At 35.8% G+C, this 14,294-nt stretch overlaps 2 long non-coding RNA genes across 2 annotated transcripts in view; one reads left to right on the forward strand and one right to left on the reverse strand.

Annotated features, from left to right (window-relative positions):
• The window catches only part of LOC103131604 (uncharacterized), a 4,767-nt gene extending 3,900 nt beyond the window's left edge, over window positions 1-867 (reverse strand). The window contains exon 1 of the long non-coding RNA XR_475403.2: window positions 669-867. This is a non-coding gene — a long non-coding RNA (uncharacterized LOC103131604). The remainder of the gene's footprint in view (window positions 1-668) is intronic.
• LOC107834839 (uncharacterized) overlaps window positions 1-14,027 on the forward strand; it is a 33,809-nt gene extending 19,782 nt beyond the window's left edge. Inside the window, exon 2 of the long non-coding RNA XR_001660662.1 lies at window positions 11,405-14,027. This is a non-coding gene — a long non-coding RNA (uncharacterized LOC107834839). The remainder of the gene's footprint in view (window positions 1-11,404) is intronic.
• Window positions 14,028-14,294: the final 267 nt, after the last annotated feature.

Consider the following 14,294-nt stretch of genomic DNA (forward strand, 5'->3'; position numbering starts at 1 on the left):
TTACTGATTTTAAAACCACAATTAGGGTATTTGAATCAAGACATGTTAAGTTTTAAAACTAGCTTATTTTAAATTTATTTTCTTAACACTGCCTAGCTTCCACCTTGGCGTTATGTTGCTTAGCAGCTGTGACACAACATGATTTAAACAATGTTTGTAGGTTTGTATAAATCTCACATTTCTGCTCGGTTCATCAGTGCATCACCTAATTGTAATATTGCTCCGACGTTTTCGGACATGTCTGCTACCGCTGCATTAACTCCCCCCAGCTCCCTTCGCCTGCTGCCAGCTGGTCCAGGTTTAGTATACCACGGGAGAACACCTGATTCATTTGGGCTTTCCCAAATGACAGTTAGTTAAACACAGATATTAAGTCAGGTAACATCTAGTTGTAATATTTTGGTTAACTAAATTATTTAATTTACTTCTGAGCAAATCGGTTTGACTGATTAAAGTTAAGCCTAAAAACATAATAGTTTGATTAAACTGTATTGTCTTACCTGAGATTTGGAGAGTATTTGAAAAGGGATACTTTCTTAAATTCCTTGTGTAAATGTGCTATACATGTTTGAACATTTTAGAATCAGACTAACAGATATTTTTTAATATGCAACAGCCTTTATTACAAAAGGTGAAGAGTAAGAGAAATCAAGAGAAAAAAAACATACTTCGAGTCCATTTTTTCTTTCCTTCACCGCTATGTGATTCACGTTGTCACCATTGTTAAGCAACATAATGCCAAGGTAGAGGCTAAGCAGCTAGCTGAAAGCTACAGCTTCTCTCTTCCGGTCGTCGACGACCCAAGGATGCAAAACCTGACTTCGGACACAGCTGTTCTTTGTTCGACTCCCTCTAGTGGTCTGGATCACTTCTGTTTTCAACATTTATTGTTTGCATCTCTTTTTTGTTGCATGTGTTTTTCCATTGTTTGCTGGGTGTTTGTACCTGTTGGCCACCATAAAATACAGTGGTGAAAGTGAATATACCTTCAAATACTGGCGTCTGTAGGTTCCAGTATTTTTACTGTAAATTTAGTTTTACTATTGCATTCACTTTATGAGTAAGCTACTCAAAGAAAACTGTAATGCTACTTTTTAAAGTACATTACAGTAAAACTAAGGTTGTACAATACAACATCAATACCTAACCCAGTGTGGGCTTCTTAGAAGTGCTACAATTGGTGCGGTTCTAAAATGCATAATCTGCATAATCAGAACTTCACATAACACAAAAGAGGATGCAATAAATAACCTTCAGAACATAATTTTTATTTAAAGGCACTACTATGCCTCAAACCACATATATTTCCAGTATATTCAAACATTCAAAATGAATAACACATAACCATTCCTCAGAGAACTGTTAAAAAAATAGGCCTTCAAAGTCAATATATAGTTTCACCAACACTTGAATAAAAATTTAAAACTTTCAGTTTACAGCGACATAAATTGAGTTTAACTCATTAATTTCTACAATCTTATGAATATAAAAACTGTTCTTAAAGAAATATCCATGCTTTGGGTATCACTAAACAAATAAAAGAAAAGGGACTTCCAAAATCTAAAATTCAACATGGCTGAAATAATGTGGAATTCTAGTATTAACAGGGTTTTAAAATGTGAACTATTAATGGTTTTCAAGAGTCCATTTGGCACTTACTTTATTAAATGCAGATGAAGGCACCGTCCAACATGGAAAAAGAAAAGACAATATAATTTAGATCCTAAATGATATGGAAATAGAAATATTTCAAAGAAAAGAAAAGGACAACTAACCTAAAGGAGATGCTGCTCAAAGTCCATAAGGTTTTTTTTTGAGGGTGGAAACCTGAACATTGACTGTCACTTTTTCTTTTGAATGGTCTTTCCTGTCTTTTTTGGATACTATCTTCTCATGACCGGCTTTTGTGCTCCTTTCTGGGTTAATCCCAATGAAGGGACTAAAAAACAAAATCAAAAATGGGAAAATTCCTGAGAATATAAATAGTGTGGCATTCTGAATACAGCTGGTACAATATATAAATAAAGCTGTTTTTAATTACGTAAAGAGAAAACATCACCACCTTTGTCAAATGTTAATCATAACTTGCTTTAAAACTTTAAAACCATGTCACGATAAAAAAAAAAAAAAATATATAGGAATGGTTTTACTGTCGAATGAACTCCAAAGTCTTGGCTGCCTCATGTTGATATTGGAGGTTGAAGATGTAGAAGATGGACAACGCTGTCCTGTCTGGAATGTTGGCTGGACCCTCTCAAAGACAATATGGCCTTCAGTGCTGTTAATGCACAGTATTCAGCCACGGCCCTAACTCCTCCCAACTCTAGCGGACTGAATACTGACCAGCTCTCCGTTTCACGGTTCGAAAAGCCTCTAATTCCAGAGTATTACCGCAGATAAGAATTTAGAGAACTTTTGTTTAAGCTGGGCGCGGGAAAGATTCGTCTAAGCTCCAACTACCTACATCCAGACGTTATGCCCCGCTTCTGCTCATGATTCAGACAATCGGAGTAGCCCTGCCGGTGTCCGAATCCATGAACCACATCTGTTAACGGTAGTTCTTTCCCTAATTATTAATGTGCACTTGTTTCCGGCTTAGATAATTTTAGCGACTATGAATAAGTCACAGGGACATTATTTATCTGAACTAAAGAACGTACGAAGCCACCTATTATACTTAGGACCACAAACACTGATTTTACATTGACCAGAAGAATTAAATCTTAAATGACTCAATTAATTTAATTGTCCACAACATCAAATTAGACTTTAGTATTTTATTAGCAAGCTTTAGCAAGGGAAAAGGACATACAGCATTTCAATAAAAATTTAAGAAATTAAAACTTTTAAGAATTTCTAGAAATTACTCCTACTTCTAACCCTACACTGTGTCTTAATCTAAATAGAGGCTTTGGGGGAGGCAGTATTACTCAAACCCAGATGCAGAGACGATCTTGGCAGCAGAAAACTTTAACGTCCATGGATGGAATCCTGTCTTTGTCTTGGCAGAATCCTTTCAGAATAAATCCAAAGTTGAACTGGTGAGAATCCTCAACGAACTCAGTTCTTAATCCATAAAAGATCTTTGTCTATTCCCCATGTCCACTGCAGCATCGTTGTAATCCTTTGGGTTGAGTGCAGGGCCGCAGTCGAATCAGAATCCCGGGTTGTGGGTAAACGGATCTTGTCCCTTCCTTGTGGAGCGAGCAGTCGTCCCGGGGTATCATCACGCAGCCCTCCGTTGATTCTGCATCTCCATGTGTGCTTGACTCGAACGCTGCGGAACAAAGAACCTCAAACCTTCTGTCTGGTGTCTTTTTATTCTTATCAGCAGCCACACACTTTCTTTCATCACGTACGTTTTTCCTTGACGTCAACTGCCTTTTGGTTGGCCTCAACCTTCAGATGAACTCCCTTGTTTTTTAGAACTGAACTTTCTGAAGTTCTCTATTTGACCTCTGCACCTGTTTCCTTCATGCATCTCAAAAATCTCACTTCCTGTTTCTGCTTGGACAGATGATCTCATATCCATCACCATCTTGGAGACATAATGTCTGTTCTGATGACCTAATGTCTTGGTCACCTCTGCTCTCCTTTCGGTTCCTCTTTTCCCCTGACCTATCACCTACCATCTACCTCCAACAGAACATCAGTGACCTTTAGTTACAGTTACACATTTTACACCATTTCAAGTTCAATGTCAAAATCACATTTATAACCTTTTAGTTTCTCTGATTTAGCATTCATTTATAATTTTATAATAACCATTACGTGTTAGATACTCTTATTATAATTATGATGTGAGTTATTACAGACATTTCTTAAAAGAAACCAAGAATAATCCATTATTCCAATCATTTGATACCATGTTACAGTTACTTCTCCCACCTGTAAGTACTTCCATAAGTATAAGAGTAAGTGTTAAATATTCTCATAATCAAACCAACATCAACCACCGGTTAACCCAATATTAATTATTGGTTTAATCATAAGTTATCATTATTAATTTAAGTATTTTACTCTGGGTTTTATCCAATTACTCAAAATGTTTAGATTTTATTCTTTAAACCTTTTATGCCCAAAATGAGCAGTCTGAACTATTTTTTATCACTGCAGGCTGGAAACTTCCTCTTTCTCCAGGAAACCTGCTTTTCCTGTTACATGACACTCTTTCTGTCTGATTATGATTTTTTATGATTAAATAGAAAAAAGTAGAATTAAAGCAAAGTTTGCAGGACACTATAACAACACACACAACCAGATTAATTTCATTACCGTCTGACTCTACTGTTGGGTCTTGATGTCACCTGTGTAATTAGTTTTAAAGATAACTTTATATCATTATTATGAGATAGTATCTCATTATAATGAGATAGTATCTCATTATTATGAGATACTATCTCATATAGTATCTCATACTATATGAGATAGTATGAGATACTATCTCATTATAGTATTATAATGAGATAGTATGAGATAATTATTTTTTGTTTTTTTAACAGAGTGGTGGAAATGGGCTTCCATAAAAATGATTTATTTAATTTAAAAAAAAAAAGTTTTTTAAACTAAACTTTTTGTTTTAAAAAAAAGGAATCATTACAATTCCAAAAGTTTTGATTACAATTTTATTTTACTTAACTGAGGTTAGTTGTTTTTTGTTTTTTTTAATTGAATAATTGGCGATGTGCCCCTACTGCATAAGCAATACTGAAGAATGACTGCTGTTATTAACGATACAGGGAAGAAGCTTTTTAGTTTGCTAGCAAAGTCGTTAGTTAGCAGCTAGCTAATAGCACAACAACAGCAGCCTAATGTCTGTATGATAAAAATACTGAATCGATAGATAAGAACAGTTTTTCCTCACCTGGCTGTCTCCTCCCACTCAGTAGTTCTTCAGAGAAAGGCAGACGCAGAGGCCTGTCAGTGTCTGTTATATTTCATTACCTCTCTGCTTAAACTGCTACTCTGTGCTGAAGCAGAAACGATACTTTAACGTTTTCCGTCATCTGACAAGTAGCAAGTCTACTCCACTTTATTCACCAAAAACGTTTTCTTTTAATTCACCAAAAACTGTTCTGTAATCTGGAACGTTCGCTACGTTGAGCTCCAGTTAGCCGCCTTATGTCACTGCGCGAGAGGCAACTGCGTCATGCGTCACGGGCAAAAGGTCAAAGGTAACAAGGTGACTGGCTTATTATGTTGTACAAAAAAACCCCAACAAAAAAACTAAATAATTTTAGTACATGTTATTATGTGTCAGAAGAGGGCTTAGGAAATAATAATACCAAAAAAAATAATAATAATTTGATCAAAAGGCCACTTGAGGGCAAGGAGCAAAAGGGGCAGGTGCTCAAGCATTGCGTTACATGTTACAGAACTGGACTTGGTGAGTTAAAAAGTGTATTTTATTTTCTGAGAAGAACGTATTGTAAAGTATTTTTATTTTGTTCAAACGGAAAGCTAAAGTAGCACAAGTTTAATATTAGAGTCAATAAACTAATTAATGATTAATAAATTAATCAGCAGGATTGAGTTAATCTGCTGATCCAACCCTGTTTTCTTTTTTTAGTGAGAATGAAATGACCCCGCAGATACATTTCATGCGCTTCGGCTCACAGACCAATGTGTTACATATTTATGACACAAAAATGAGGAAAGTACCATTTACATTCAAGCGAGGTTTTCACATACTTTTATTTTTATTTTCTTCATTTTGTGTGCGTGTTAGCTTATTGTCTGGGGATAAATGCGGTTCAGTTTCATCGTTTACCTTTAAGCAATAAAATATTAAAATCATGAAAAACATTGGTTTGGTGTTTCTTGGTCTAAATAACACCGAATGTAGTTAGATTTCAGTGTATTTAGGTGAGTTTTGATGCTTTGTGGTTTGATATTGTTAACAGAAAAAGTTTAGGTGGCTGTGCGTATATTTATGCAAACCTTGATGCAAAGTTAATTTTTATACATGCAGACTTTTGCGTAAAATATGGAACCGTACATTTTTTTGTGCGCACGCACGCTTTATACATGAGGCCCCAGGAGACTACAGACAAGAATATGCATTTAATGAAGCTTGAACTGAATTGAGGCACAGTTGGAGAGATGTCACAAAAAGAACCTCTCATGATCTTTCCTACATTTGAGGTTGTGTGTTTAGACTCAGACATTTATAGTAGGGCATGATGAATAGGTTCATCTACCATAAAAGACACTTCCATTTAGCAAACTCATCTCATTGAATCAGACCAACGGCCTCATGCAAAAAATAATGTGCTATTTTCACACTAAAACTTGGAGTACGGAAAATTTTTGAAAAGTGTGGCGCACAAAAAAAAAAAAAAAAAATCGGATGTATAAAGCCCTGCGCACGCACCTTTCCTTTATAAATCCTAATTTGTGGGAAATAGAGCACAGCTGCTGGTCCGTCCTGTCGCCACCCACAAACCCAGGTGAAAAAAGTATACTTAAGTATATTTCAAACATACTTACATTTGTGAAAGTACACTTTAAGTATACCAAGTATTAAGTGTACTACCTATAAATATATCTGAAGTATACTAAAAGTATGCTTGTACCAATTTCGAAATTATAACTTTAAACACACTTAAGCATAACTGTACCAAAATACACTTAATATAATAAAAGTATACTTTAAGTGAACAAAATATATATTTGCCCAAGTGTAAATATACACTTGCTCAAGTATATTTAAAATTATTTTGTGTATATTTTAAAATATATTCTCAAAATATAATTTGTTTAAATTCATGTGGTGACACTGGATGAAACTCAGATTTTGTGGAATTTTAGTTTTAATAGATTGCTTAACAACGCCACCCTGGGAATTTCACCCAAGGAATATTACCTTTTATTTAAGGCACACAGGCGAATATTGAAACATCTGAGACAATTTCAAGTTTACAAAAACCATTTATTCATTTTAAAAAAAAAATTATTTAAAATAATTTTTTAAGAATGAAACACAAAGGAAAACAAAGCTGCAGTAGCTGAGGTTACCGGCAGGAGGGGACACTATGGGAACGGCATCCAAACACTGCGTCTGGTGTTCTAAAAAAAAAAAAACCTTTAAAACACCAGACACAGTGAGATAGTGGCGTTTTACCACCAGGATATCAGCGCAACATGCACCAGCTGGCGATTTGTTGCCTTTCGCTGCCAGAGTCCACAGGACACAAGCCACACAGTGGGAGAACAAAGAAGACAACATGTGTCTGAATGAACGCCGCAGCTCCTTATATACTTTGCCCACCTTAACAACCGGAACTTCTCACCTGGAAACTATTTGTGTAGAATTAGGTATACTTCTATGCCACTACATTCACTTAACACTACTTTAAACTATTAATTTCAATATATTTAAAATTACATCTCTGTGTAAATTTTAGGCTAATAAAGTATGCCTGTTTTTAACTTTCTTTATTTAACCGGGTGAACCCCGTTGAGATCCAGATCTCATTTTCAAGAGGGACCTGGGCAGCAACCTGAATACAAAATAAAACTAATTAATGCAGAAGTGTGTCTTTTAGGCACCTATAAGGTACCTTTCATGTAAGTTTTAGGCATACTTTTTAAGCACCTAAAAAGTCTTCCATTTTAGGTGCCTTAATAATCATATTTTTGTTAAAATTGCAAATAAAAAAATTACAATCATGTTGTTTAAGAAAGTACTCAATCCATTTTCAGATATGATGTAAGATCTGTAATCAACAGGATTAGCTCCAGTTCTCACTCCAGACCAGATGGCGGCTGGATTGTACATTTTCATTTTTTTTTAAAACACCATATAGAGAAGAAAAAACTTGAATGCAGGGAAGATAACAGACGCTGTTCAAAATTGCCATTTGTACTCGCATAATATTGCCTTAAAAGTAGAGGGGGCCTTGACAATAGTTACTAATTTTGATAAATTCAAGCTGGTGACGTCCTAGTCCGAGTTAGACGACAACACAACGGGACAACCAATGGAAATGAAATGTGTCACAAAAGGAGCCTGGAGGGACGAAGGCTGCTAACATGTTGCTAGCTAGTGGTAAGTTTGCTTATTAATTATCTTTGTTTAATTATAAACAGTGCAGTAAAGATATATAACTTACGTTGGTTTCATAATTTTATTGTGACTTGTATGATTATTACTATAGCAATCATTCAGCTTCATGTTATAAATGCATGGAGGCTGTTTATTGTGACTTATACTTTTATTCATAAACTTAACCTGGTTTTAATTAAGCTCCATAAGACAGAGAGACTTTGATATTGTGAGGTTGTTATAACTTGTTCATCAATGTTTTTATCTTCAACATATGTTTACAGTCTAAGCAAATGAAGATGAAAGAGGAAGCCAGAGAAATCAGGTGTTAGGAAACCTAAAGACTTTCCTGTCTCAGAAGAAGCTCTGGCTCCACCAGATCACCAACCAGCTCTGAGGATGAACCTCCACATCTTCTTCATGGTGGAAGGATTTTTTGTTTGTTTGTGTTAATGAGGAGCTAGCTACATTTTCAACAACAAAAACTGGTGTGTTACCAACACCAAGTGCTTAATAAACATGGTTTGATTTAAAGATAACTGGACAAAAAAACTTTCCCCTTGTTAATCTTTATCTTTCATACATTTTATTTGTTGTGGGCTTTCAGGGCCTTATGATGGACTGGTGACCTGTCCAGGGTGAACCCTATCTCTCATCTGATGACTGCTAGAGATGGGCACCACCAGCCTCCCTCGCCACCCTGCAAGGATCAGCGTGTTCAAATCATGGATGGAAAGCTTTTAAGGTAGTTTGTCTCCTCAAGTCCACACTTGAAACAGCTTCATAGTTAATGCCAACATCAACATCTGTGACATTGCTGACTATTTTTTTCTACTTCTAACATAAACAGGCAAAGAAGACACCCAGAAATGTTTTTCCACCCCAGGCATCCGGTCCCTATCATCATCATCAGTTCTGATGATGTCACATACATGGTGAGTCCACAACGTCTTGAAATTGTAAATATTATTTTTTTATTTACCATTTTCTGTACTCTTTAAAATACAAATGCTTTCTCTGTTTAATTGCTCTATTGTTCTTTTTTGTAGGTTTCTGTAAGGTGCGGTGGTGCAGTGAATGGGAATGTTCTGTCGTTGATCCTCACTCCTGTTAGGAACATACCAACAGTGTCATGAAGTGTCATTCAGTAAATAATGACAATTTTAATGAGAACTTGCTTTAAAAGTTGGATGACAGATTTTATGTTATGTTTATGACAGTGTCATGTCAGTCTTATGCACACCTGATCAAATAAAGTGTTACCAAAATGGTAATATATTGAAAGGACAATGTTATTATAATTTTTGTTCTTTAAAGTAATAACGTTCATGTTTTTTTGTCACACTTAAATTTTCATGTTTATTGTGTTCACTTTTGACGTGTAAACTGATAATTTATGTAAAGTTCATAAAGTTGTGAGTAAAATTGGACAATTTTAAAATGTCGGTAATAAAATATTTGAATTACCTTGAACATCTTGTGTAATTAATCTTTCCATGTAATTGTAGCCTAAAACAATGTAAGTACTGTAGTGTAGTTATGCATGTAATGTACAACATAGGAAAGTAGAAATAAAAGACTTTTATGAGTAATTAAAATTGTACTTTATTAGCAATAGCAGTAAATCAAAAATAAAAATTAAGTGTAATTTAAATACATTACTAATATATTAGCAGTATATTAAAAGTATATTTTTAATATAATTCTATGGCAGAATTATATTAAAAATATAATTCGCTCACAATGCGACAGAATTGGTACACTCAGAATATACTAATCAAGCTCTTAAATAGTACATAAAAAAGTATACTTAAAGTATACTAAGTAAACTTGAAGTTGTTCCAAGAAAGTATGTTTAAGTATACTAAGTATACTAAAAATTGTAATTTAATACTACAAATACTATTAAAATATACTAAGCACAAAAAAGTTGTTCTAGTACATCAATCAAAGTATGTTAAAATTTAGCATACTAAAGTATACTTTTTTTTACTAGGGAATACATATGTAAATTACTATAAATACCCGGAAGTCTGCCACCACGTAAAGCAATAATCATGGCAACATCCTTGTTTGTATGAGTATTTATAATAATAATAATTATATATTTTATTTAAAAGGTGCTTTCAGGACACATAAGATCACCTCACAAAAATAAAAATACATTTTAAAGAAAAAAATTTAATCCAAATAAAATAAATAGAGATTGTGAAAATGCCCGTTTGAACAATAGGGCGTTCAGCCGGGATTTAAAGACAAACAGAAGACGAAGAAGAGTGGCCGGGGTCACATGATGCCGGCCACAGCACGTCAGAGAGTCTCTGAGTGGGGATTGTGGACGTTTATTCTAAATAGTAGAATCATCTGCATAAGTTGTACATTTATAGAATAAAGATGCTTTCTGTCCAGAAAGGCACATTCACAAAGCGGGCGGCTCTGTAGAAACGTTCCCTCTGAATCCTTCCATTTGCGATGTTCTCCATCAGAGCCAAAACGCTCACAATGCGGCGCATTTTTGCGCAGCTACGTACATACGAGTCTACACACCTTAATCACCTTTTTGTTTGTTTTTTTTTAGTGAGAATGAAATTACCCCATAGATGCATTTCATGCGCTTCGACGCACAGACCAATGCATTACATCTTTATGAGACAAAAGCTGAGGAAAAGTACTATTTACATTCGAGTGAGGTTTTCACATCCTTTTATTTTTATTTTACTTATTTTGTGTTCGTGTTACTTTATGAGGATAAATGCGGTTCAGTTTCATCGTTTACTTTTAAGCTATAAAAATATAAAACCATGAAAAAAAACATCGGGTTTGATGCTGGTCTAAATAACTGAATGGAGTCAGGTTTCAGTGTATTTAGGTGAGTTTTGACGCTTTGTAGTTTGATATTGTTTACAGAAAAAGTTTACGTGGCTGCCGCACATTTTCACGGCAGCGAAAATTAACTTTGATGCAAAGTTAATTTTTATACACGCCGACTTGTGCGTAAAATATGGCGCAGCACATTTTTTGTGCACACGCACGCTTTATGCATGAGGCCCCAGAAATGTTGACCTATTTTTTATGCTTTCCCAATACCTGATTTATTATACACACCGTCTGAGATCTCTGTTTTCTGAGCTGATGTTGGATTCTATCTGGGGATGATTTAAAACAGTGTGTAAAAATATTTTGTTGCCATCAGTAATAAGTGCTGTTTTTGATTTATTTATTTATTTATTTTTTCAGCTTACTTGTTTGGTAACTTGTCTTCAAACCCTCCATACTGAACATGAACTTTGACTAAATAAACTCACCCATGCAGCTGTTATTGCTCATCATTTATGTGATCAGTGTCTTTTATTTCAGATGAAATCATGCAACAGGACATCAGGCCCCTGCTGGCAGTGGACATCATAGAGCAGCTTCATCGGCAGTTTGCCTTACTTTCAGGTAGATCATTAACCCTCTCTGTCCCACCTTGATATGGTGTGCAATACCATAAAGGAAGTAACTTATTCATGATCTTAGTGAAGTAAATATTGCCATCAATAAATCTAGGAAAGGTTATAAGGCTATTTGTAAGACAATTTGAAATCCATTTGTCTAATTTAAGAGACAACATTCAAGACCTCTTGAAATATTTCCAGGTGTAGAAAATCTGCAAATTCTGATGGCCAAGCTAATGTTAGGAGGAAATGCCAAAAACCTGAAAGCTATGCCTTTGTGAGCTTGATGAACTGGGTTTTCTTGTCAAAAATACAGAATGAGATATAAAAGTGAGAATTAAGGCGTTATGTGCCAGTCTGAGTAAACTCCTTTGAGAAGCCATTCTGGCTTTTGATTAAACTGCGTGCACACTTATTTATTTATTTTTTTTCACTTTATTTGTAGATTTTAAATTTTAACATACACAAAAGACAGGGACACGACCATCAAAGAAAAAACAACAACACTGTAATTGTTCAAATAAACAGAGATGTTTTTAGAGGTGTAATTCCACCACAAATCCATTCCCTAAAAACCACATTTGTAATTGGTTGATTGTGCCAGCTGGGGGCGTGCACCAAAGCATTAGGAAGTTTGTAAAACTATTTTTTCAGAACAAAATAAGGTTAGGTGTTCTTCTTTATGGGAGGACAGTGGTCTGGAAGCTGAAGAGAGACCTCTGTTAAGTTTTTGCTAAGTGGGCAGTCATGAGGGCAAGCTGCAGAGGAGATTTTAGCCTGACTCAATTGCCAATACACCTGTAGCACCCTGCTGCTCTGTCTGCTAGTAACTGGGACGAGAACTTAAACTCACTGGTGGGGTGGCTATTTGGGCTCGTTAAGTTCTGGTAGATACCACGCAGGTTTACCTATGTTGAATAAATCCTTACTCGTCCAATTACCATACACACATTTGATGTAACATAAATAACACCAGACAACCAGCTAAATGAATAGTTTATTTTAAGAACTTGGAAAAATAAATCGTTTTTATGAAAAACTCTTCTTTTGAACTCTTGTTTCAATATAACCAGAATTCAACTTTAGTCACTAACATAACTCCATACATATACCGAAATTTACAGTTCTAAACACAATATCACACAAGGGCCCATACTCTCTCTCACACACACTGTCTGGTACCGGTTAAAGTTTTCGTTGCCATGCCTGATGAAGCTAGTGTGACCAGCAGGTGGAGATCTTTTTAAAAGTTATAAGATGCACCCGAACACAGACTGAGCAGTACACAATATCTTATTAAACAATTTCCTTAAAACATTTCTTTTTGTAAAAATGAAGCTTCAGGCCCACTACTCGGTCCCTGGAACAAAAGGAAACAGTACAGACAAGTTCAATTATTCCAAAAGAAATAAAACAAAACATGCAATGCAAAAGAAATTAGTAAATCAAACAAACAAAAAGAAAACAAATTAGTAACTTCAATCACAAAACAAAACTAAAAGAAAACAATGGAACAAATCGTTGTCATCCGCTTCCAAATGCCCTTCGATGGGGCCAGACGAGTAACTCCGCCACACGAGTTGCAGGACTCCTTCCTCAATCATGCTAAAGCCAGCGTCGCCATGTTGACGCTTTCCCCTCCGATCAGCCGCAGTTCTTCACTACAAAACACTTCTGGAGGTATCCTACCCACCGGGTGTAGGTTTACTTGTGCAAAACGTGCATAAAACAGTCCAGTCCCTTCCCCACTTCAACCAGCTTCCTCCTTGTCTTCTCCCGCGTTCTAATTCCTTGTTCTTCCCATCATCCCATTGTTCCGTTCTTTTTTTCTCTGTTGAGTTCACTTGTCCCTCGTTAACCTAAACTACTTCATAGATGGGAAATTCAATACAGTCCTTAAACACACCGTTACCCTAATTTTAGCTACTCAGTAATAGTGCTGGAACAGAGCAGATTTAATGGCTCCTGATCTCTTGATTTCTGCACATAAAGTTCAGATATTCAATTCACTTTATATCTCCAAATGAATGGAATTATAATGGAACTGTAACCAAAGAACAGAATTTACTCGGGTTCAGATAGCAGTTTACTATCAACCAGTTATGTTTATTACAAGTTATTGGACAGAAACGCATCCGACTTCGTCTCAACACTTCGTCATACAGTTTTTCTGGAAAACCAACAAAGAAGAAGAAGAAAAAAAAAACATTTAGATCACAAAGAATCCTTTCAGGGTCCTTGGTAAAAAAAAAAAAATTAATTAATTAAAAGAAGCTGGCCAGCAAAAAAAAAAAAAAAAAAAAATGTTCATATAGAGGTCTATATTTGTGTGTGTGTCTGATGCATACGAAACATATCGATGAAAGAAGGTGTCCTGGCTGGGATGGCGACCCAGAATGATGATGGCAGCCGGCATCCACAGACACAGAAAATTCCGCAGCCTCTCTCTCTTCCTCTGCAGGCACAGGAGCACCTTCCCAGTGTTCCTTTCCCCAATATCGGCCACAATAATGCACTAGCAGGAAAACATCATAAATCAGGCATAAAGAAGTCAAGCGCCATGCAATAGGTAGGCAGAGACTAGCATGTTTCTAATCCGCAGCAGCTCTGAAACTCCAAAGCCTGGGAGTTCCCCTTATAGACATAATATAAGAATAGACGCCTCATGGACCGCTCTCGCCTCTTGTCGCTGACGAGATTTAGGGCGGCCATCTTGGAGCGGTACTCCACTCCACTCAGGGTTATGTGTTTAGCAGGCACAATGACGTATCAGCGCATTTAATCTATCATAACACACTTTTTTGTTACTG

This window comes from Poecilia formosa, unplaced genomic scaffold (genome assembly GCF_000485575.1).
Source record: "Poecilia formosa unplaced genomic scaffold, Poecilia_formosa-5.1.2 Scaffold792, whole genome shotgun sequence".
In the NCBI taxonomy this organism is placed as follows: Eukaryota; Metazoa; Chordata; class Actinopteri; order Cyprinodontiformes; family Poeciliidae; genus Poecilia; species Poecilia formosa.